We start from the raw sequence: 25,110 nt of genomic DNA, 5'->3' as shown, positions 1-25,110 counted from the left end.
ACCTAAAGGAAGTCCGTTCCACAGAAGAACTCCATTTGCGAAAAAGAAGGGCAAGAAGATTGTGAACAGATAGCTAGCTAAGATCGATTGTATTTAAATCGTAGTCTTCATTTCTCGATTGTATTTCATGGGCACTTTTTGAACTCATCAATGTTTTTAAATTTCGTGGACACTCGATCTCGATCCCCCTCCATGTCGATCGCTATCCCACCTCGCCAGATCCGGTCCCCCACTCCACCGTCGTCGTCGACCCACCGCACCCTCCCCCGCTCCACCGGCCGCCGCCGCCGACCCCCGGCCCGCACCCTCCCCCACTCCACCGCCACCGCCGACCCCCCGCACCCTCCCCGGCCGGCCCCCTCCACCGTCACAAATGAATGCAACTAAAATTGCAAAAAAAAAATTGATTATATTTTCAAATAACAAATTTGATGATATTTTTTTCATATTCATAAATATTTTCAAATAACAAATTTAATGATATTTTTTAAAAAATATTACTGTTATGATTTAAACAAGTTTGAACATATTTAAACACAAATAAATATCGAACAAGATTTTAAATGCATAAAAACATAAATTGGGGAGCCTGGGAATCGAACCCAGGACCTCCTAGTGTGTGTGATGTGTGTTGACCAGTCAGGCTAGTGGGCATGTTCTGATTTAGATATGGGTTAGGTTGTATATAACCTGACCAGTCGTACTTATGGCGCACTAGGTTTAGGTGCGCCATTAGAACCCTCCCCCACACCACCTACTCACCTCACTGTGGCCTCCCTCCCTCCCTGCTCACCAGATTCCCCGGCCCAATCGTACGCCGCCGCCCCCTCCGTCCACCGCAGCCGCCCACGCGGCCCCGTCGCCTCCCTCTCCCCTTCCTCCCCCTCGAGCGCCGCCGCCCCCTCCGTCCGCTGCAGCCGCCCACGCGCCCCCGCCGCCATCCTCTCTCCTTCCTCCCCCTCAAGCGTCGCCTCCCCCCCGAGCCCCGCCTCCCCCGCAAGCGCCACCTCCCTCGCCTCCCTCCCTAACCCTCGGAGCCACCGGAGACTTGGAGCCTCGGCGCCGCCCCACATCCACCAGGAGAGGAGGCCTGCGACCTCCCCGCCGTCTATCCCTGCCTCCCCCAACCTCGCCATCTCCGCCCTTAGTCGTCTCCGCTCCCGCCACCACCTCATCGTGGTCAGGTAATCTTCATTGCCCTCCTCCCTCTGCCTCTCTTCTCCTCTCTTCCTCCTCTCCTCCCTCCCAGCCATGCCCTCTTCTTCTCTCTTTTGCTAGGTTTAGGTCAAATCCCTCTCGAATTTAGGTCAAATTAGGTTCAAAAAATTGCTAATTTTGGTCAAATTAGCAAGTGTCCATCTTCTTGCTTTGTAGCAAGTGTCCATCTTCCTGTGTAGGCATGGCGATGATTTTGTTTAGAATAATTTAGGAACCAAACATTGGTCACATGGGCCTCCTAATCATGCTAAATCCAAAGTTGCTAAATACAATCTTTACATTGAATTGGTGTCATGTAGGAGCAAATACTTCGGTTTTAGACTTTTTTAGGCAACACAATGGGTGATCTTCCAACTGCATTTTTTCAAAGATAAAAATTGTACCATCTACTTATCTACTTATGAGATTAGTAAAACCAGTGCTAGAAATTGCTTGGCTCCTCTTCTTTCTGCTCCTTACCTAGACATAAACTTGGCAAGTTTTAGCAACAAGAATACAAATGATAGTCACGCAGTTGCACATGATCTCTGCTAGTTACAGAAATTCATTGCTTGTCCTATGTTTTCTGTCAGGGTATTGTTCAGGAAGCTTGCTTGAGTTTGTGTCCTTTAATGTGTAAATTTGCAGTTCTAGACACTGTTTGCAGTTCTAGCCACTCCTTGCTGCTAGTTCCTCAAGGAGTTCTGCTCAAAATTAGCTCAACAAGTTGCATCTGGCTTTTACAAAGTTGTTTTGGCTTAAGAGGATAAGTTGTTGTATATACTGTCATAAAATTTGCTTCATATGCTTGTATCTGGGTGCTAAAATCACTTTTGTTAGAGCTTTATTACTTCAGCAAAACTAATAGATTTAGTTCATTGATATGCTTCCTCTGATCTTCTTTGGCAAGAGGCCGAGAGGTGGTAACAGATAGATTTAGTTCATTGGTACAGATAAATTTGTTAATATTGTTCAGGAAGCTTGCTTGAGCTATTTATATACTTGCTTGCTTGGTAGCAAAAACAGTAGCTTTATTTACGGTGTTAACCAATTCATGCCACCCAATGGTAGAGACAGAGACCAGGTCTCTTCTAGTTTCCCATGAATTAATAAACCATGCATGGTATCAAGTGATCCATGCACAGCCATGAAAATAGCTTGCTTGCTACTGTTTTAAATAGTTAGTCAAATGAATTGCTTGCTTGCTACTGTTTTTAGCTACTATTTTTATTCAAAAATTATTGGAGTTTATATCATATATATTGCTAGCATGTATTTCATATGTTCTGTAGCATTAAGGCTACATAGCATGCCATTTTTGTGCCTTGTATTAATTGCTTCCCTACATGTTTGCAGGTTTAAGTGAAAAAAGAGGAAGAAAGGAGAATCAGGGTAGGGTTTCATGGCTAGAAGATATATTGTTGGGTTTTGTCTCCGACCATCGTGTCGTGATGATATTGGGGGGTTTTGTCTCCGACCATCGTGTCGTGATGATATTGTGGGGTGTAGTGGGGTTGCAGCGGGGCGGAGGTGGGATAATGATTTTGCAGGTACCCTGAGAGGCCCTTGAGTTTGCCAGAATGTCGATTAACTTCCGTTCCGGCAAATTCGGGTACTCCATATGTCCTATTTTCAGCAAAGGTGATGCTGAAATTTTCCGTGAATTTTAGCATGACTTTGCTAAAAATAGGACATATGGGGTACTTGAGACTAATGCATGGGCCGGGGTATCTTAGTACTTAGTTAAGTAGGATCAACTGCCCCTTTATTCTTGCTGCATTAAACCATAGGTGGCAATAGAGCCAAGTGGTCTTTCCTTTTAAGCGTGGTACCTTTTTGTTTTGCTAATGGTACTAGGTGCTCCCATCTTCTGTGTCATTGTTAACCTAATTTATAGTCCAGTACAATTGGCCTTTCAGTATAGCCTGTTATCATGCATGTTTTATGATCTGTTGTAAGGGTACTAATTGGTCTCTTTTGCTGCTTATCAGAGATGGGGGAAGCAGCCACCGCCCCTCTGCCACACCGCAGTACGAGTTGGATGCTTCTGAGTTCTTCAGTATCATCCATGATGCATGTATATAAAACGAGAGATCTCCCCTTCACCCATCTCATTATGATATATGTTGTTTGCTACATCACTCATTGTCCCAAATTGCAGAGGCTGCCTGACAGTTTTATGAACATGCTGGGTGAAGATCCGCCAAATAATGTGAAGCTGTGACAGACCGGCAGCGGGTTACGCAGGCTGTGGGATGTGGAGTTGGTGATCAAGGAGGGCCACATGTACTTGTATCGTGGGTGGAAGAAGTTCTACTATGCCTACGACCTGCGGCTGGGGTACTTCCTTCTCTTCAGGTACGACGACGATGCCACCATGCTCATCGTGAAGGTGTTCAACGCGACTATGTGTCGCATGCGCTATGCTGACGATGATGATGCCAGTATGTTCTGCCTCTTCTTATTCCTCTACATTTGGCTTTGTCTCACATCGATTGTTAACGGTCATTGTTGCATTTGGACAGGCAATGGGAGCAGCAGCAGCGACACTGGCTACAGCCAAAGCAGCAGCGACTATGGCTCTAGCAAAAGCAACCACGATTCTGGCTTTAGCGAAAGCAGCAACGATTCTAGCAGCAGCATAGACAACAAGAAGGATGATCCGGAGTGGAGTGCGGGAGAAGAGGAGCAGAGTGGGGATGAGGAGCTGCAGGATGACGATGGGCATCAGGCTGAGGATGACCTAGCGCTGGTGGTGGCTGACCAAGGGCAAGAGATGGTGGTGGCTGACCATGGGCAAGAGATGGTGGTGGCTGACCATGGGCAAGAGATGGAGGTTGATGAGGATGACCTAGCGATGGTCGTGCCCGTCCTGCCTGAAGGTGGCCTCGCGATGGTGCTGGTGCCTGACAATGACCACGCACCGGTGGTGGCACCGGCGATCCCACAGCTGGGCGACATGACCACGCCAATTGTGGTAGAAGACTACATCCCACTGCCTCCACTGCCTCCACCGCCTCTCCGCTCTTGGCGCATCAGGCTGAGGAAGGAGAAGGAGAAGAACAATGCATGAGAACTGAACTTTGTCAGGTATGTCAGATCTCCAAAATGATATATATACTCAGTTACCTATGTTATCTCTAATATGCTTAGTTTCCTATAGGTTAGCTTCATTTTACCTAAGTTGGCTCTAATATGCTAACTTAGAGCTTATATGCTTAGTTTCCTATAGGTTAGCTCCAAAATAACATATGTTAGCACAAAATGATCAAGTTTACATAATAAGCTTATAGTCTTCTTCTTATTCTTCTTCTTTTCCAAAATGACATAGGTTAGCTTCATTTTACCTAAGTTGGCTCTAATATTCTAACTTAGAGCTTATATGCTTAGTTTCCTATAGGTTAGCTCCAAAATAACTTATGTTAGCACAAAATGATCAAGTTTACATAATAAGCTTATAGTCTTCTTCTTATTCTTCTTCTTTTCCAAAATGACATAGGTTAGCTTCATTTTACCTAAGTTGGCTCTAATATGCTAACTTAGAGCTTATATGCTTAGTTTCCTATAGGTTAGCTCCAAAATTACTTATGTTAACACAAAATGATCAAGTTTACATAATAAGCTTATAGTCTTCTTCTCATTCTTCTTATTCTTCTTCTAGTATTCTTTTAGTCTTCTTCTTCTTCTCTTCTTCTTCTTCTTCTTCTAACTTCTTGTTTATCATTTTGCAGATTTGATTTAATTCATGGAAGCTTGCATGTATGGAGTGCTTCTTTTCCATTTGTGTTTTTATTTTGTATCAATGTGAAACTTTTGTGAATTGATGGATAACGGTGTTGGATGAACAATGTGAAACTTTTGTAATATGTAACGATGGAACTATGTGTTGGCTATGTATGTATATATGATGAAACTTGTGTGTTGGATATCATTGTTATATGGATGCTTGTTGTATATATATGTGTTGAATATCTCATATGTGAAATAGTGACCTGAGATTAAGAAAAAACAAAAAAAATAAAAAAAATTGTTACTAATGGCGCACTACCATGTGGTGCGCTATTAGTATAGCAGATAATAGTGGCGCACTGTGGGCAATACTAATGGCGCACTACGTGGTGCGCCATTAAAACACCAGATTCTAATGGCGCACATGTGGTGCGCCATTAGAAAAAAATTCTAATGGCGTGATGCTAGTGGCGCACCAGTAGTGCGCCATTAGAAGGCAAAACTGGTGCGCCACTAGCATGCCTTTTCCTAGTAGTGTGTACTCAAGATGCTCGGTCTTGCCATAACTGAATACACCAGTTTAATGGTCACAGTGAAGACAAGCCATGGATATAAGTTCTGAGTTGGGTTCATGAACCAAGAAGATCGCTGCTTTTTTTATGTCCAAACTTGGATAAACTTTCTCAGGTGTTACGGACTGAAAGTTGGCGCAGAATGTTGATGGAAATAGCAGAAACTGGTCTCATCATCATTGCGATCTTCCACTCCAACGTTGTTCCAATTGTTCATCCATGTTAGTTTTGTATCTGGTTCTTGCTTGTTGCCTCGATTACTTCTTAATCCACCTATTCTGTCTAACTAATCACAATTTAACTTTTGAAGTAGCAATGAATCTCTCACGAAGATGCTACTTCTGACTAATATTTTCTTATAATTGGTGGCACATATAGGTTTTTTCAGAGTTAAGCAGGCTGCTCGTTTGTTATTCTGTAATAACTCGGATGTTACTGATGGCACTGAAGTTGACTGGGATGACATCCACAAGTTCCTACACTTTATTGATCATCTTGAGGTCCTTGTGGGGTGTTTCAATGTTGGAAGGCCACGTGGGATATGTGCGCCACTGCTGCACTCACTGAACAGGTCCAATTGTGTCGAGAAACTTATGGTACGAGCTGTTTTCTGTTATATATGTTGTTCATAAACTATTGCTTATACACAGTTTTACAGATGTGATCTTCTTGAAACAGAAACTGCCCAGTTCTATTGTTCCTATATAGATGCCTGACCATGGCCGGGTCAGACTTGCGCTTGGTCACAACTTGATGTTTATGTCGACCTACTCCATTCCCCTTGGAGGTGAAAAGATACTTATTCATGGGTGTTCTCAAATAATTAAGGCCCGTCCATCTTGGAGAATAGGACAGAAGATTATGTTCATGCTTTTCCATGGCTCTTAATCCAATATCCTGTTTATTGACCACATTGCGAGATGAAGCCGCTTTCAGAAGGTTGTGGATGCGCGGGGTGGCACCTGGGCCTTGTCCTGGGGCTTGGTGGCCTCACCCTTGGTTAAATGTAGGCAAAGTAGCACTGTTCAACGCGTGCATTGTACGGTTGAACCTGTATAAGTACTCATACTGCTTTCAGCTTTGGTTGTTAAGTGCCCCTGCTGGTTTCAGTTAAGGTTGTTAAGTACTCCTGCTGCTTTTATAGTCTATCGTGTTTCTTCAGACCTGTCTTCCTCCAGCCACCAAAACCAAACCAGCGCCGGCGGGGCCGCGTGCTTCCGCCTCCCACGGCTGGCTGTGCCTCAGCGCATGCATCGCCGCCCCACTGTCTCCTAAATCATTAACACCAACGTCTGAGGCCTCGTCGTCGTCCTCCGCGCGCTTTGGTGTGCTCGCCGTGGCGCCGCCCTCTCGCTTTGTCAACATGGTCAACAAACAACAGGAATCGGCAGAAGTACGTGGAGAGGATGACAATAGGGGCCCACCATGTAGCGTATTGAAAAATAAAATGCTTCCTCCTAGTGTTTTGCTGACACCTGGGACCCACGACATTCTGAGCATATATAGTTAATAGACAAGAGAACAACACAACATCGGCTGACACCTGGGACGTAGCTGCTTGAGCAGTATTTTTTTGTTATTATTAAGACGGAGCAGGGTTTGAATTGGGATGTGGCCCGTCTAGCCCAGGCTTATATTTTATGTCACCATGTGACCAGCCCAGCTATTTTTTCTTTGTGAAAATGAGCCCAGTTTATTTTTTCTGAAGAATACCCAATCCATGCCTACTTATTTTTCTACGCCTGATGGGCTGACTCTTTCAAGGCGCCTGCAAATCTTGAAAGTAATATGAAATGGGTTGCAAATATAAAAACAGATGACAAATTGGCAATTACTTTATAATTTATGAATTTTTTTCACATTTTCAGATTCCTATTTCACTAGGCATTAACCTAATTTAAATATATCTTCAAAGTACTTTAAATCTGGCTCGACATTTTGGTATTAAAAATAGTTTGGAACCCACAGAATATGCGAAATTGGCCCTGGCCAACCAAAAAAACGGACTGCAATAAATTGCATAAGAAGTTGCAATGAGCTATATATAAACTATTAAAAAAAGAGGGAATGGTCTGACTTTTGGGCCTGTTAAGTTGACGCGTATGCAAGAATTTTTTAGTTATTATATACGTCAACAAACGATTCTAGCAGACGTAATCGTTGGATGTCAATCCAACGACCGTCGTGTTTCTTCAATCTCAGATCTTCTTGCTCCAGCCGCCAAAGCAGCGCCGGCGGGACCGCCTGCTCCCGCCTCCCGTGGCCGGCTGTGCTGCTGCGAAGGCCTCACTGCCTTCTACTACTCCCACCGCTGGCCAGGGCATCCCTCTACTCACCCACACCTCCTGTTATTCTGCGGCGATGGCAGCCTCACACCGCAGCCGAACCAGTGAACCCCCATACTCCTCTCCGCGCGGGCTTCCGCTGCCACGTCTTCCCCGGCTCCGTGTTGTCCCCTTCCTAGGCCTTGCCGTCGTCCACTGCCCTGGTGCTCTCGGGGCGGCGTGGTCAATGTGGTCAACGACCGACTTCTATCAGAAGAGTACTGTACGTGGAGAGGCTGATAGCTGGGTCCATGGCAGCCGCAAGGAAGTGCCTCCTTATTACGCGGAAAATAATTATTCCTACACCTAACAGCAGGGACCCACCAGACGGGCCACCGTATTTCGCGAAAAAATGTTTCCCCCCTGACAACTGGGACCCACCAGACGGGCCACCGTATTTCGCGAAAAAATGTTCCCCCCGCTGTCAGCTCGGACCCACCGGAAGTGCCTCCTTATTACGCAAAAAAATGAATACTCCCCTGCTAGCTGGGACCCACCTTGGTGGGAGGCTGACTTGTGGGTCAACTAAGTTGACTGGGATGGAGGCCTTTGTCAACTTAGTCAATATGAACGATTCTAGCTCCAGTGACCGTACGATGTCCATCCAACGGCCGTAGTGCTTCTTCAACCTCTGGTCTTCTTGCTCCAGCCGCCCAAAGCAGCGCCGATCGTGTTGCATGCTCCTGCCTCCCATTGCCGGCTATGATGCCGCGGAGGCCTCACCGCCCCCTACTACTCCCACTGCTGGCCAGGCCATCCCTCTACTCACCCACACCCCTGTTATTCTGCGGCGACTGCAGCCTCAGACCGCAGCAGAACCAGTGAACCCTTATACTCCTCTATGTATGGGCATCCACTGCCGCGTCTTCTCCGGCCCCGCGTCGTCCCCTTCCTAGGCCTCGCTGTTGTTCACCGTCCTGGTGCTCTCGGCGTGGCGTGGTTAACGTGGTCAAAGAACGACTTTCATCGGACGTGGACTGTACGTGGAGAGTGTCGGAGTAATGGGCCACGGGTAGCCTAACCCGAGTCCCCGAACCTTTCAAGACATTGGGCCGGCAGTGCCCCACGAACATCTAGAATGAAGCGCCACCTTCGGGAGGCCGGCTGGCTCAAACGGGCGGCTGCAAGAAGACGGCCAAGTACTAGAAGATGAGACCAAGATGGGCCGACTTCTAGCAGGCGGCCTCCAGAGAAGCTGGCTCCTAGCAGGTGGCCCACGACGCCCTCAAAATATGTGCCTCCCGTTAAGAAGACAAGACAAGGTGAGGCTACAGTGTAGCCCATCACCCCCATATCCAGGGCTTGGTGTGGCCATAGTGCCCCGTACAGGCGGAGATCTCCGCATGACGCGGGACTGTTGCCACTCCACCCTTGACGTCACTCCTGTCAGGCGGGAACTGTTCCCACGACGGCCTGTCAGTACGGCTTGCAGTCGGCGGGCCTTACTAGGCAGCGAGAGCCCGGAAGGCGGCATGACCTGACCAGTCGGACCCAAGGGGGTCCGGCTTCTAGCAGGCAGCCAGCTCCTCCCTCGAGGCCCATGCGCCATTAACCAGACGAGACACGGTGAGGCTACAGTGTTCTCCCACCAGACAGCGGGACTGTAGCCATGCCCCTCCCCGACCAAGCATGCGTCATTAGCATTGCGGCTATAGTAATCAGCCGCCAACCAGACCCGCGAGCAGCATAGGCGGCCTGTCGGCTCCGTACCAGACCAGTCAGTGGGGCCCACCAGGCGGCGGGCCCAGTAGTCGGCGGAGAAGCCGGCGAGTAGAGACACTGACAGTCGGGTCCTACACCCGGCCAGATTACCATTGTACCATGGGGGGTAGGCCTATATAAACCCCCCAGGGCACCCATGCAAAGGGTTCCCAACCTGTTAGAACTAGACTCATACATAGAGGGAGAAGGGAGAAAGCCTTGCCTTCTTCTACCTCTAGCATACAGCTCGAGGAGCACCTTTGTACTCACTAGTGCCTTAGTGATCATGCGGAGACCCCGCAGAGCATGACTAGGGGTGTTATCTCCTAGGAGAGCCCCGAGCCCGGGTAAAGTGTGTCGGTGTTCGTGTCTACGCCTCATCCCGCTTCCAGGCACCGGCGACGTTATACTCGCTCCCACCATGATAAGCCATCATTTGGCATATGTCACACCCAACCCCCGACATTTGGTGCCCACCATGGGGCGAGGTGCACCGTCGTCCGGAGACCTATTCTGGACAGGAACCTTGTTCCTTCCTAGCGAGCACAGCGAGCCCGACATGCCCGACAGCGTCTGCCTCGATGCGCTGCACGGCACGGAGGTCGCCTGCGCAGCAAACTGCCTCGCCGATATCTTTCGCGGGATTCGCCTCTCCGACGAGTCCACGTCTGACACAGGCACAGATTGCCTCGAGATCCGTCTTGTGAGCCTGCTCGACCAACTCCACGTCGTCAGTGAGCCTGCTGTGGACTTGAAGTCGGTTGGCTCCATCGACCCGATGCTTGTCGACTCTGACACGGCATCGCTCGACGCGTTCCCCACCAATGTGGTGGTCTATGACGAGCCGCCTCCGCACAAGCACAGCGGTGGGAGCACCTTTACAGAGGTGCTTGTCATTAGCCATGGCGAGCACTTAGGCGGAGGTGCTCGAGACCCCCTTGAGCCGGTGTTGCAAGACATGTGTGCGCCCATCCCAGAAGACGCCGATGCCGAGACGCTGGAAGCACGTCGTGTCCAGCTTGTCAGAAGCACCAACATGCTGGCCAGCATGAGACGCCTTTCGGAGGCCTACCAGCATGAGATGCATTGTGTCGTCGGTGGCATGCTGGCTCCTGGTGGGCCTAGCCGCATCAGCGTGATCCGGTAGCGCGGAGAACATACGAGCTGCCCAGGTGGCAGAAGACGAGCTAGACAAGTTCGAGGGCGACGAGCGTCGCCACATGACGGAGAGCGTCCAACAGCTTCTTGACGCAGCCGCCGAGCAGCAAGAGGCTGGCTGCCGCAGGCGCCCAACTGGCAAAACGGCGATCCGCCTCCTCGCCGGGATCAAGGCGCAACATCCCGGACGCCGACTGGTGGCATCCGCAATAGAAGAGACAATGAGACGGCTGCCAGCCGCAGCCAGACTTGCATCACCATCGAGCATGACCAAGACGGCCACCCAAGAGCAGTGGGACGACGGCACGACTATCCGCCTCCTCCCCCCCTGCAAGGACTGTTAGTGGCGCACCTATTTTTGCCACTAATGTCGCACTATAGGTGCACCACTATTACCACGCCACTAGTAACAAATACTAATGGCTCACCTCTGGTGCGCCATTGGTATTGCAGGTAACAGTGGCGCACCCTGTAGTGCGCCATTACTATTGCTATAGGTGCACCAATGGTAACTTTTTTTTGAAATTATTTGATTTTTTTTAATTTTGAAGGCGGGAAAATAGTAGTGGCACACCGTCTAACCCCCACCGTGCGCCATTGCTATTTTTGAATTTTGAATTTGGAGCTGGATCTAGATCTGGCTCATTTTTTGGCTTGTTTTTTTGCTCGTTTTTTTTACTTGAATTTTTTTCAAATTTCTTTCTCGACCTGGATCTAGTACGTTCTTTGTGTTGGGGGAGCTCCATATGTGGCCGAAAGTAGAGGAGGAGGGAGGAGAGACCGTGAGGAGGAGAGGAGGGAGGAGAGACCGTGAGGATCAGGAGAGGAGGGAGGAGGAGGTCGCCGGAGAGGAGGAGGAGGACCGTGAGCAGGAGAGGAAGGAGGAGCACCACGAGGAGGAGAGGAGGGAGGAGGAGGTCGCTAGAGGAGGATCACCATGAGGAGGAGAGGACGGAGGAGGAGGTCGCCGAAGGAGGAGCACCGTGAGGAGGAGGTCACCGGAGGAGGAGCACCATGAGGAGGAGGAGGTCGCTGGAGAGGAGGAGATGGAGTGGAGGAGAGGAGGAGAAGAATGAAGGGGTAAGTGGCTGGCCGGCCCTTTTAAACTTCTGTCCCAACTTAGCAGTGGCGCACCGTGCACTTGTGCACCATTGCTATTTTTTTGAATTGTGAAGGCATGAAAATAGTAGTGGCGCACTATTCACTGATGCGCCATTGCTATTTTTTTTTCAATTTTTTTAATTGTGAAGGAGGGAAAATAGTAGTGGCGCATTATTCATAAGGTGCGCCATTGCTAACTTGTTTTTTATTTTTGTAGGCCGCCGAATTTTGAAGGCGGGAAAATAGCAGTGGCGACCATGCCCTAGTGCGCCATTGCTAATTTATTTATTTTTTGCATTTTTTCGAATTTTTTTGCCTCCAGATCTTAAAAGCCCTGTATCTTTTATTTTGTTAGGTTTTGGGGGATTCTAAAAATCTTCAACTAGGTTCCCTCGGTTGAATTCGGATGTAACTTTTCGAGTAGATGATTTTTCATATAAAAAACTTTTTCATCGGAGGTCGTATGCAAAAGTTACGGCCATTTTACCGAAACACGACAACCTTTTGCAAAAAATAATCAAAATTCATGTTTGTTAATTTTCCTAACAACTAGAACACATAACACATGGGCATCTATTTTTTTGAATTTCTTTGAATCTTTTATCATTTTCTTTTATTTTTTTAAAAACCTAAAAGGCGATCCGCGGATGGGGGGGGTGTTTGTGTGTGAGAGACATAGCAATGGCGCACCACACCTAGGTGCGCCACTACTATGTAGCATAGCAGTGGCGCACCTAGGTGTGGTGCGCCATTGCTATGTCTGGTGGGGGGGATGGACCGAAAAAAATACGCACTACTCATGTTGTGCGCCATTAGTACAAACATAGCAATGGCGCACCACCATCATGGTGTGCCACTAGTAGAGATACTCGGGATAAGCCTTTTTCTAGTAGTGGCCTGTTAACCACCCGACACTCGACGACCGCCTTGGCCGCTGGGAAGGAGCCGGAGAGAACAACGCCCGCCACCGGATCGACCACCTTAATCGATCCCTGGCGCTAGAAGAAGAAGACACATTGGGTCCGCCCTGTTTTGGCCCTAGAATCCGAGATGAGCCCTTCCCTAATGGGTTCATGCTTCCAAGAGATACGCCCAAGTACACTGGCTCCGTGAAGCCGGAAGACTGGCTGGTCGACTACTCCACGGCCGTCAGCATAGCGAACGGCAACAAGCATGTTGCTGTGAAGTACATCCCGTCATGCTCCAGGGCACAGCCCGGACATGGCTGAACAGCCTGAAGCCCCACAACATCAACAGCTGGGTCGATTTCACCGAAGCCTTCATCCGCAACTTCACCAGCACATACAAGCGGCCTCCCAAGTCCCGCCAGCTCTCCTTGTGCATCCAAGGCCCCAGTGAATCAACTCGCGACTACGTCACGCGTTGGGCCAAGCTGCGCAACTCTTGCGAGGGCGTGCACAAGGTGCAGGCCATCGAATACTTCACTGCCGTGTGCCAAGAAGGCACCCTCCTCAAGCATTGACTTCTCTGCGATGAGCCGGCGACCCTTGATGAACTGCTGATCATAGCAGACAAGTACGCCATAGCCGACTCCTCCATGAAGGCCGAGATCCAAGTCGACGCATCCGGCAAAGTGGCTCCTCAACCTCCTCGGACTCCGCCTGGCAACGCCAGTCGGCGTCAGCAACAGAATGACAACAAGCGCAAGCCCATGCAGCCGGCTTCCACAAGCCGACAGGTAGTGACTATAGAAGACCAACAGCCGAAAGGGCAGCCTCCACCCAAGCGTCAGAAGGGCGGCAAGCCCAACTGGTTACCCGCCTTCTCGTATGATCAGACTCTCGGTGCACCCTGCAAGTTCCATGGCGGCGCGAAGCCATCCAACCACACCACTCGGAAATGCCATTGGCTCACAAGAATCGCCAAGGGTGATGCACTCCTGCCTCCTCCACTTGACGGCCCGCCGCCTCCTCCACCCCAGCAGCCGGCGGCTCGGCCAGTCGGAACCATACAAAATGAGTATCTCGAGGAGCATGGAGCCTATGTCGTGTTCACCAGCATGGCCGATGATAAGCGCAGCAAACGGCAACGGCGGCAAGAAGTACGTGCAGTAGCATCAGAGACCCCAGAGTTCATGCATTGGTTTGAGAAGCCTATCAGTTGGAGCAGAGCTGACCACCCAGAGGTGATGCTCTCTCTTGGTTCTTATGCCTTGGTCTCAGACGCCACCTTCACAACAGAGAGGCGGGCTGCTCGTTTCTCCTGAGTCCTGATAGATGGCGGCAACAACATCAATATCCTATACCGTGACACTATTGAGAAGTTGGGAATCAAGCAGAAGGAGCTTCAACCTAGCCGGACTGTGTTCCATGGCATAGTCCCTGGCCTTTCCTGCTCACCAATCGGCAAGACCCAGATTGACATTCTCTTCGGAGACAAAGATCACTTTCGCCAAGAGCGAGTCTGGTTTGAGGTGGTGGGACTTGAGAGCCCCTATCATGCGCTACTTGGCCGGCCTGCTCTGCCCAAGTTCATGGCGGTCCCCCACTATGCTTACCTCAAGATGAAGATGCCAAGTACCAAGGGAATCTTAACCGTACTCGGAGACTACAAGAAGTCATATGCCTGTGCGGTAGACAGCAGCCTGCTAGCCGAGTGCCACGTGATTGCAGCAGAAAAGCGGCTCCTTGACCGGGTTGTGGCGATGGCAGGCAAGCAGCTGGAAATGTCACCAAATCCCAAGGAGTCGGAAGCTGAGGGCTTGTTCAAACCGGCGAAGGAAACAAAGAAGATACCCTTGGACCCGGAGCACCCGGAGAGGCATGGTGTCATAGGTGCAAACCTTGACAACAAATAGGAAAGTGAGCTCGTCGATTTCCTCCGTGAGAATCGGGACATCTTTGCATGGTCTCCCAAGGACATGTCGGGTGTTCTGACGGATTTCGCCAAGCACAAGCTACATGTCCAACCTGATACCAAGCCGGTCAGGCAGCCCTTGTGCCGCCTGTCAGAAGAGAAGAGAAGAGTCGTTGGAGAAGAGATATCCCGGCTTCTAGCTACCGGCTTCATCATGGAAGTGTTCTTCCCAGAATGGTTAGCCAACCCAGTCCTCGTGCTAAAGAAGAACAAGCAGTGGCGAATGTGCATTGATTATACCAGTCTCAACAAAGCTTGCACCAAAGATCCCTTGGCTTTGCCAAGAATTGACCAAGTGATAGACTCCACAGCCGAATGCGAGCTGTTGAGTTTTATGGATGCATACTCAGGGTATCACCAGATCAAGTTGAACCCAGCCGACAGGCTGAAGACCGCCTTCATCACACCATTGGGAGCCTTCTACTACCTGACCATGAAGTTTGGCTTGAGGAATGCCAGCGCCACGTTTCAGCGTTGCATGCAGAAATGTCTCCTCAAGCAACTTGGCAGAAACGCCCATGTCTATGTGGATGACGTGGTGGTCAAGACGGAGAAGCGTGGCACGTTGCTAGAAGACCTGAAGGAAACCTTTGAAAACTTGCGCCGATTTCAAATCAAGATCAACCCTAAGAAATGCGTCTTTGGAGTACCAGTCGGCCAGATTCTCGGCTTCTTGGTCTTAGAGTGTGACATAGAGTGCAACCCTGTGAAGATCAAGGCCATCAAGAATATGGAGGTGCCCACCCGACTATTGGACGTGCAAAAATTCACTGGCTGCTTGGCATCCATCAGCCGTTTCATCAGTCGATTGGGAGAGAAGGCTCTTACCCTGTACCAGCTCATGAAGAGGACCACTATTTTCGAGTGGAACGACAAGGCGGACGAAGCTTTTCTCCAGCTCAAGAAGATGTTGACCACTCTGCATGTCCTGGCGGCTCCGACTACTGAGGATCCCATGCTTCTCTACATCACCGCTACCAGTCGGGTGGTCAGCACAGACATAGTTGTCGAGCACAAGGAAGAAGGCACAGCACTACCAGTCTAGAGGCCGGTGTATTACCTGAGTGAAGTGTTGTCCGCCTCCAAGAAGAACTACCCCCATTATCAGAAGATGTGCTACAGCGTGCATTTTGCCGTCAAGAAGCTGAAGCCATACTTTTAGGAGCACCCACTCACTGTTGTCTGCACTGCTCCGCTTGCCGAGATCATTGGAAGCCGAGATGCTTCGGGCCGAGTTGCCAAATGGACCATAGGTTTGGCCCCCTACACCGTCTACTACTAGCCTCGCACCGCTATCAAGTCGCAAGCGCTGTACGACTTCCTCGTCGACTGGGCCGAGACCCAGTACCTGCCGCCAGTGCTAGACTCCACCCATTGGCAGATGCATTTCAATGGTTCCCAGATGGGCACTGGTTTGGGAGTCGGCGTCGTCCTCACCTCTCCCAAAGGTGACAAGCTCAGATATGTGCCGCAAATTCACTTTGCCGCCTCCAACAACGTAACTAGATATGAAGCACTTATACACGGGCTCCGGCTTGCCAAGGAACTCGGCATTCGCCGGATCCTGTGCTATGGTGATTCTGACTTGGTGGTCCAGCAGTCATCGGGCGACTGGGACGCCAAGGATGCAAATATGGCAAGCTACCGCTTCCTCATACAACAACTGAGTGGATACTTCGAAGGGTGCGAGTTCCTCCATGTGCCAAGAAATAACAATGATCAAGCAGATGCCTTGGCACGGATCGGCTCCACCCGGCAAGTGATACCAGCCGGCGTCGCCCTGCAACGCCTCCTCAAACCATCTGTCAAGCCGTCGCCAGAATCAGACTCCATCTTTGTGCCGGCTCCTCCTGATGCAGTCGGATCCGACTTGAGGACTCCCGCAGCCGGCGCGGGGACTTCGGTAGGCGGCTCGGGGACTGCAGTAGTCGCACCCGGCCCGGGGACTGCAGCAGTCGGCCCGAGGACTTCTCCGACTCGGCAAGCAGCAGGCGACTCCAACCCGCCCCCTCCTGGCCCAACCACCATCATGCAAATTGCAGTTGTGGCAGTCGAAGAAATAGCAGCACCTTCATGGGCTCAGCCCATCCTCAACTTCCTGGTGAATAAAAAGCTGCCAACTGATGAGATCTCGGCCCGAAAAGTGCAACATTAGGCAGCAGCATACACCATTATCAACAGAGAACTAGTGAGGCGCAGTGTCACTGGTGTGTACCAGCGCTGCGTAGAGCGAGACAAAGGCCAAGCAATCCTCAAAGATATCCACCAAGGCGAGTGTGGTCACCACGCGGCTTCAAGATCACTTGTTGCCAAAGCTTTCCGCCATGGTTTTTTCTGGCCGACTACCTTAGAAGATGCCAAAGACTTGGTTCAGAAATGTAAAGGGTGCCAGAAGTTCCGTTCCAAGCCACATCTGCCGGCTTCTGCACTCAAGACCATTCCCATTGCCTGGCCCTTTGCCGTCTGGGGGCTGGACATGGTGGGACCTTTCAAGACAGCCCGCGGCCGCATGACTCATCTGCTTGTCACCATGGACAAATTCACCAAGTGGATAGAAGCAAAGCCAATCAAGAAGTTGAACAGCCTGACTGCTGTGACTTTCGTCGCGGACATCACCATTCGGAATGGCATACCACACAGCATCATCACCGACAACGACACAAACTTTGCCAAAGGTGCTTTGGCTCGTTTCTACGCGACGCAGGGCATCCGACTGGACTTAGTGTTCGTTGTCCATCCGTAGTCAAACGGCCAAGTGGAGCGAGCAAACGGCCTTATTTTGTTTGGCATCAAGCCCCGACTGGTCGAGCCTCTAGAGCTTTCAGCCGGCTGCTGGCTCGATGAGCTGCCGATTGTCCTCTGGAGCCTGCACACAACTCCGAACAAGTCAACCGGCTTCACACCTTTCTTCCTCGTCTACGGTGCCGAAGCCATCATCCCGACGGACATAGAATTTGACTCCCCTCGAGTCACAATGTACACCGAAGAGGAGGCAAAAGAAGCACGAGAAGACGATGTTTATCTACTGGAAGAAAGCCGGCTGTTGGCGCTCAGCCGGTCCACCATCTACCAGCAGAGTCTACATCGATACTACAATCGGAAGGTCAAGCCAAGATCCTTCCAAGAGGGAGACCTTGTGCTCCGGCTGATACAGCGAACAGCCGGCCAGCACAAGCTCTCGGCACCTTGGGAAGGCCCTTTCATTATCAGCAAAGTTTTGGGTAACGATTCCTACTACCTGATCGACGCTCAGAAGCCTAGAGCATGCAAGAGAGACTATTCCGGCAAGGAGACAGAGAGGCCGTGGAATACAAACCTCCTCTGAAGATTTTACAGTTAATACATTATGTAGCATGCTACCTTTTGTATTAAGTACGAAGACTCCGGGTCCCCCGAGAAGAGCTCGGGGACTACCCTCTTTTATCTATATGATAAGTATTATGCCTATGAATTTGTTATTTTATTATTCCGCCTGGCACTGGGTTCGACTAGTCGGCCCGGGGGCTCGCCGCCTTCTACTATGTGCCGCTTCCTGCAGTCGGACAAGTAGTGTGTTGGCACCTAAACCTTCTCCTGCCAGAAGACAGCTCGTAGAGCGACTATCCGGCGGGCAGGGGTTGCAGAAACGATGTCCACACGAAAAATGGCTAAGGAAACAAAGTGCGCACGTAGTCTAGGCCGGCATCCCGCCTCATCGACTGGCTGCTGAGCAGCTGGCCGGCCGGCTTCTACTTACCTTGCCAACACTCCAGTCGGCTAAGTACTTGCCCTCCCGAAAGCAGCTAAGTACTTGACTCAGCCGCAGTCTGCAGAGTGGTTGTTTGGCTGGCAAGAGGGCATCAAAGGGATGGCGGCAATGGAAAAAAGCCAAGGAGCGGAAAGCAAGAAAAGTTAGAACTTGGCAAAGAACACAACTTGTGTCGAAGAATATTTACATGTCAAAAGGCCCATTGGCCAGCATTCAACAGAGTTTGAAATACACCCTGCGGATGGAATTATGCAAATTTAACTAAGTTTGTCAAGAATGATAAGCAGGAAAAATAAAAGTCGATGGCCTAGGGAGCAACAGAGGGGTACGGCTGGATGGCGGAGTCGGTGGTGCCAGTTGGTGGAGTGGACAGCTGGTCAGTCCCCGCTTGGTCGCCTCCAGCAGCAGTCGGCGCGCTCGAGCATGGCTCATTGTTCAAGGCGCGGTCAAGCTGAGGCTGGTCGTCCACTCCGACCCCTGGCACATCTTCTCCGCTTTCCTCGTCCTCCTCATCCTCTCCCTCATCGCTGGAGTCGATCACCTCGGCCGAGTCCTCGCCATCCTCCGGGTTCAGCCCGAACCACTCCGGTGGCGCCTCGGCACCATTCTCAGCCAGCTCCGGGATGAAGATGCTGGTGTTGGTGTACTCGGCGATCGCCACCGCCCGTTTGACAAGATCACCCTCCACTGCCACCAGCTCCTCCTAAGCCTCCTGCCGAAATGTGGTCAACTGGGATAGATTTAGCCCAGGGTACGACACCTTGACGAATTCCAAGGCCCAGCCCGGGCCGAGGAACCCTTCCAAGCATCTAGACGGGCGACCACCACCTCCAGCCAGTCGGCGGTCCGGCTAGGAGTGCGCGGACCCAGCAAGTCTGGCCATAGGACGGAGATCGCATGGGCTCCGACATGCTGAAGACGACGCAGCATCCGATGAGCCGGCCGAAGGCGGGCCTGGATGCTGAGAAGTTGCTCGCTAAGGGTCCGGGGGGCATCGACAGCAATCTGCACACTGTCCGCCCTCTGTTCCTCGCAATAAGCCTCAATGGCCTGGTTGGCGGCACCAGAGTGGCCAGGGAAGAAGTCTGCTCGGGCAGAGAGCAAAGAAGCCAGAAGTCAGAAGCGAGGAGTCAGCCCGATCAGAAGCCAGCAGCTCAAAGAAACAAAAAATAAGAAGATTACCATCAACCATGTCTTCAATACTACCGAGGGCGGCAGTTAGCAGCGTCTCTTTGTCGTCCCAGGCGGAGCATTCGGTCTCAAACTCAGCGAGGAGATTGGACTCTTTCACCTCTGCCTCCTTCTGAGCCTTCTGGAGAAGTTCCGCCAGCTCCGCCAGTTGCGTGGCCTGCTGGTCACGCTCCTCGGCCAGCTTGCTGCACTCTGCCTCCTTGGCACGCAGCGTTGTGTTGGCTTCGCCCAGCTGCTGCTGCAGGACGGTGTAGGCCTCTGCAAAAGTAGAAGAAGAAAAAGACGTCAACAATCAACAAAGAAGAAGTGCAGTTGCCGGGGAGATCCAGCCCGACTGCTCAGTAGTCGGCCCAAATCTCGGGGACTACAGCTCGCGGGTGCGCTATTGTGCCCCCGCAGAGAAAGAAGTTACTAACGGTTAGCAAAGAAGAAGTGCAGTTGCCGGGGAGATCCCGCCCGATAGCACAGCAGTCGGCCCGAATCTCGGGGACTACAGCCCGCGGGTGCGCCAGCGCACCCTCGTAGAGAAAGAAAATGAAGACTTACTCCGGCTTTCTGACAAGTTGGCGGTCTGCGACGCTGGAGTTGAAGGTGGCTGCGCAAAGGTTATGGGAATCCTGCAACAAGGATATCAGATGAAGTTAGCACTCGGAGCTTGCAAACTAAAGTTCCGAGCCGCATGCTTGGCAGCCGGCCCGAAACTCGGGGACTACAACTAGTGGGTGCGCTGGCGCGCCCCCACTGAGAAATACAAGGACCAAAGACGAAGAAGCAAGAAGCACACCCGAATGGCCGCTCGCGAATCCAAGAACACCTCGTTGCACCGCTTGAGAGCGTCAGCCTCGGCTCGGAGTTTGGCCTGGACGTCAAGGGTCGCCTAGTTTAAGGTTCCCGTCCCGCCTCAACGCACCCAGCCGATGGGCGCAACGCTGGTCGCCTCAGTGTCCGGGACTGACGAGCTCGCGGCGCCAGTTTCCAGCGGTCGTGGCGCTGAGACCGCCTTCGCAAGGCGATGACGCGTGGGTGTGTGGGCCTCAGGAGTCGGGCCCGTCACCACCTCGTTTCCAGCTGGTGGCGCCGGTGGGGCGGCCGGCTGCTTATGTTGCGCCCCTCCAGATGGTGGTGGTGGAGGAACGACCACGTTTGGCATGACGGCATCGCCGCCTTCCCTCTCCATGGTCGGGTGCTCGTCGCCGGCTCCCCCAGTCGGCGCCGTGAACTCTGGCGGAGGCGGTGTGGTGTTCAAGGGAACAACAAATAGCGGCTCCTGGCGGCGCGCGCTTTCTTCAAGCTGCTTCTTCGCTGCGGCATCAGCCTCAGCCTCCGCCAGCTTCTTCAGCGCGGCGGCCTCCGCCTTCTACCGATGCCTCCGCCTCGTGTGCCTCCCGCGCGTTTCACTCATGCGCCTCCCGAAGGTCGGTGGCCGGATCGATTCGCCGGGTGGTGGTGGAGCTCTCCGCCGACCTAATGACATAGGCGATGGTCGACTTCTCAAGGGAGAGCGGGGTGATGTCTACTACACAACCTTCTTCTTGTAGACGTTGTTGGGCCTGCAAGTGCACAGGTTTGTAGGATAGTAGCAAATTTCCCTCAAGTGGATGACCTAAGGTTTATCAATCTGTGGGAGGCGTAGGATGAAGATGGTCTCTCTCAAGCAACCCTGCAACCAAATAACAAAGAGTCTCTTGTGTCCCCAACACACCCAATACAATAGTAAATTGTATAGGTGCACTAGTTCGTCGAAGAGATGGTGATACAAGTGCAATATGGATAGTAGATAAAGGTATTTGTAATCTGAAATTATAAAAACAGCAAGGTAACAAGTGATAAAAGTGAGCGTAAACGGTATTGCAATGGTAGGAAACTAGGCCTAAGGTTCATACTTTAACTAGTGCAAGTTCTCTCAACAATAATAACATAGATAGATCATATAAAAATCCCTCAACATGCAACAGAGAGTCACTCCAAAGCCACTAATAGCGGAGAACAAACGAAGAGATTATGGTAGGGTACGAAACCACCTCAAAGTTATTCTTTCGGATCAATCTATTCAAGAGTTCGTACTAGAATAACACCTTAAGACACAAATCAACCAAAACCCTAATGTCACCTAAATACTCCATTGTCACCTCAAGTATCCATGGGCATGATTATACGATATGCATCACACAATCGCAGATTCATCTATTCAACCAACACAAAGTACTTCAAAGAGTGCCCCAAAGTTTCTAATAGAGAGTCAAGACGAAAACGTGTGCCAACCCTTATGCATAGGTTCATGGGCGGAACCCGCAAGTTGATCACCAAAACATACATCAAGTGGATCAATAGAATACCCCATTGTCACCACGGGTATCCCACACAAGACATGCATCAAGTGTTCTCAAATCATTAAAGACTCAATCCGATAAGATAACTTCAAAGGGAAAACTCAATCCATTACAAGAGAGTAGAGGGAGAGAAACATCATAAGATCCAACTATAATAGCAAAGCTCGCGATACATTAAGATTGTGCCATAGAGGGAACACGAGAGTAAACACGAGAGAGAGAGAGAGAGAGAGAGAGAGAGAGAGAGAGATCAAACACATAGCTACTAGTACATACCCTCAGCCCCGAGGGTGAACTTCTCCCTCCTTGTCATGGAGAGCGCTGGGATGATGAAGATGGCCACCGGTGATGGGTTCCCCCTCTGGCAGGGTGCCGGAACAGGCTCCCGAGAGGTTTTTGGTGACTACAAAGGCTTGCGGCAACGGAACTCCCGATCTATCTTCTCCGTCGATGTTTTAGGGTATATGGGATTATATAGGTGAAAGAAGTCGGTCGGGGGGTGCTTGAGGGGCCCAGGAGACAGGGGCGCGCCCAGTAGGGGGGGCGCCCTCCTCTCTCCTGGCCTCCTCGAAGCTTCTCAGACATGGACTCCAAGTCTCCTAGATCATATTTGTTCCAAAAATCACGTTCCCGAAGGTTTCATTCCGTTTGGACTCCATTTGATATTCCTTTTCTTTGAAACATTGAAATAGGCAAGAAAACAGCAATATGGGCTGGGCCTCCGGTTAGTAGGTTACTCCCAAAAGTAATATAAAAGTGTATAATAAAGCCCGTAATCATTCAAAATAGATAATAAAATAGCATGAATGCTTCATAAATTATAGATACGTTGGAGACATATCACGCGGCCCTAAGTCAAGAAAAATAAAGCAAGGAAGCTTAGACAGAATCAGCAAGAAAGGAAACGCACAAGAAAAGATACTTATGCCGACACCATGGGAGGCACCTTTGGGAGCTTCTGAAACTTGGCCACCTTCGCTACAGCCTCCTTCCGCCTGGTCGCAGCGGCTAGGTTCTTGGCCTTCTTCGGCGCACTGCCAAACAAGACGGCGCCTTGCTTTCGCCTACGCGTGCTGCCTCGAGCAATCGGCTCGGCGGAGGGGCCCGCGCCCACATTGCCGGCATCTCACACGGGGCACGGCTCGTCTTTCTCGTAGTCATCGTCGGGCCAAGTCTCGATGCCGCCCCCTTCTTCGGAGCCTCCTACTCCGTCACCACCGCCTACAGCGTCGTCCTCCAAGGCGGCCGCCCCCAAGTCAGGGTCGTCCACGTCGCTTACCTCCCAGTCCGGCTGGTAGTTTCCACCCGGCCCCACGATAGCAGCCGTCGTCGGAGACATGTAGATCTACATCCAAAAGATCGACTGCTCAAGACCAAGATCAAGACCAAGGCAAGTACTAAAAAGAAAGAGCTGAAGAACTTACAGAAGGCGGCGGGTTGGCGCGGGAGTATGGCCGCTTGCTAAACCGCCAAGACCCCTCCGACAGTTTGAGGTCGGCGATTGCATTCACCATTCGGGCCACCTCGGCAGTCGGCATGTCCCTTGTGCACATCCGGCTCGGGTCGCCGTGCCCGCTCATCCGACAGATCAGATGAGGCCGGCCTTGGAGCGGAAGAACCCGGTGCTCGACAAAGGCGACCAGCAAGTCGAATGCCACGAGGCCCTCCGCCTCCGTCAGCACTCGGAGCCAGTTGATGGCGGCGGTGTGTCGGCCGACACGGGCTTCGGCTTGTAGCCCCAGTTGGCCTGAGGTTCAGCCGGAGGGCCGGCTTCGTAGGGCGGCAAGTTAATGAAGTCGATTGCCGGGTCGATATTCTGCATGTAGAAATGTGATTCTGCCACGGTTTCACCGACTGTGACAACTTGATGACGGGGAAGGCGCTCTTCACCGATGGCCGGCATACCGCGACGAAGGCACCGCACTGGGCCGCCTTCTCCTTAGCGGAGGTGCCCAGCTAGGTGTAGAAGAAGGCTCCTCACAGCTCGATGGTGGGGAGGATGCCGAGATAGCCCTCGCATGCCGTGACAAAGGCGGACAGCAGCGTCACGGTGTTGGGCGTCAGGTGATGCGGCTGAAGATGATAGAACTCCATGAAGGAGCGGAAGAATCCGCTCGCCAGTAGGCCAAAGCCGCGGAGGAAGTGCGAGCAGAAGACAACCCACTTGTTTCCTTGCGGCGCCGGCGAGATTTCCTTCTCCGGCGGCATGTGCACCTTGACGAAGCTTGCACTAGGAAATCAACGTGTGGCCCGGAGGAAGGCGAGGTGGTCGTAGATCACCACCGAGCTATCCCAGTCCCCTTCCTTCTCGTGTGCCATGGATTCCAAGCGGGATCGAGCGATAAGCTTGGGGCGAAGGAGCCTGGCGGCGGCGAGCTGCGAAGGCGCCTCGACGGAGCACGGAGATGCGACAGCAGCAGGGAAGGAAGAAGGTGAAAATGGCGAAGGGAGGGGAGGGCTCACGTGCTCCGCTGCTCCCCCTTCTCCCCCTACTTATGGCCCTCGGGCTACGAAGCCGAGGGGACGGGGCGTGGGATCGTGGGATTAACTGCGCCCACAACCCCATGACCCCCCGTTTATTTCGCAAAGTTACTGCGCAGTAACTCCCCTCGGAATCGCAACCGCTCGCCTTGACCGCAGTGGATCCGCCCGCGCGCCGAGGCCCGGTGGTGGCGGGCCCGGTCCGCTGTCACGTGCCATCGTGAGCATGGGTTGGCAGGCTGGCCCGTCTAGCAGGCGCCGCGTGGCATACTTGCAGCGGGTGGCAGGCCTAGAGGCTTAGCCGGCACACCACCTGGTCCCGCCATGGCGTTTCGAAATTAACAGAAGAGCCCGCCTGGTCATGTCGGCTCCCGGCAGCCGGCATGCCAGGAGGTGGACCAAGCATTTAGCAAGAGTACGGCGAAGAAGGAAACTGCTGAGGCTTCTCAACTTTTCAACTGCGACGCCTCACCAGCTTCGGGGACTACTGTTGGAGTAATGGGCCGCAGGTAGCCTAACCCGAGTCCCCGAACCTTCCAAGACATTGGGCCGGTGACGCCCCATGAACATCCAGAATGAAGCACCGCCTTCTGGAGGCCGACTGGCTCAAACGGCCGGCTGCCAGAAGATGGCCAAGTACCAGAAGACAGCACCAAGACGGGCCGACTTCTAGCAGGCGGCCTCCAGAGAGGTCGGCTCCT

Source organism: Triticum aestivum, chromosome 3B, assembly GCF_018294505.1.
Source record: "Triticum aestivum cultivar Chinese Spring chromosome 3B, IWGSC CS RefSeq v2.1, whole genome shotgun sequence".
Taxonomy (NCBI): domain Eukaryota; kingdom Viridiplantae; phylum Streptophyta; class Magnoliopsida; order Poales; family Poaceae; genus Triticum; species Triticum aestivum.
Note: the sequence above shows the minus strand (reverse complement) of the source record.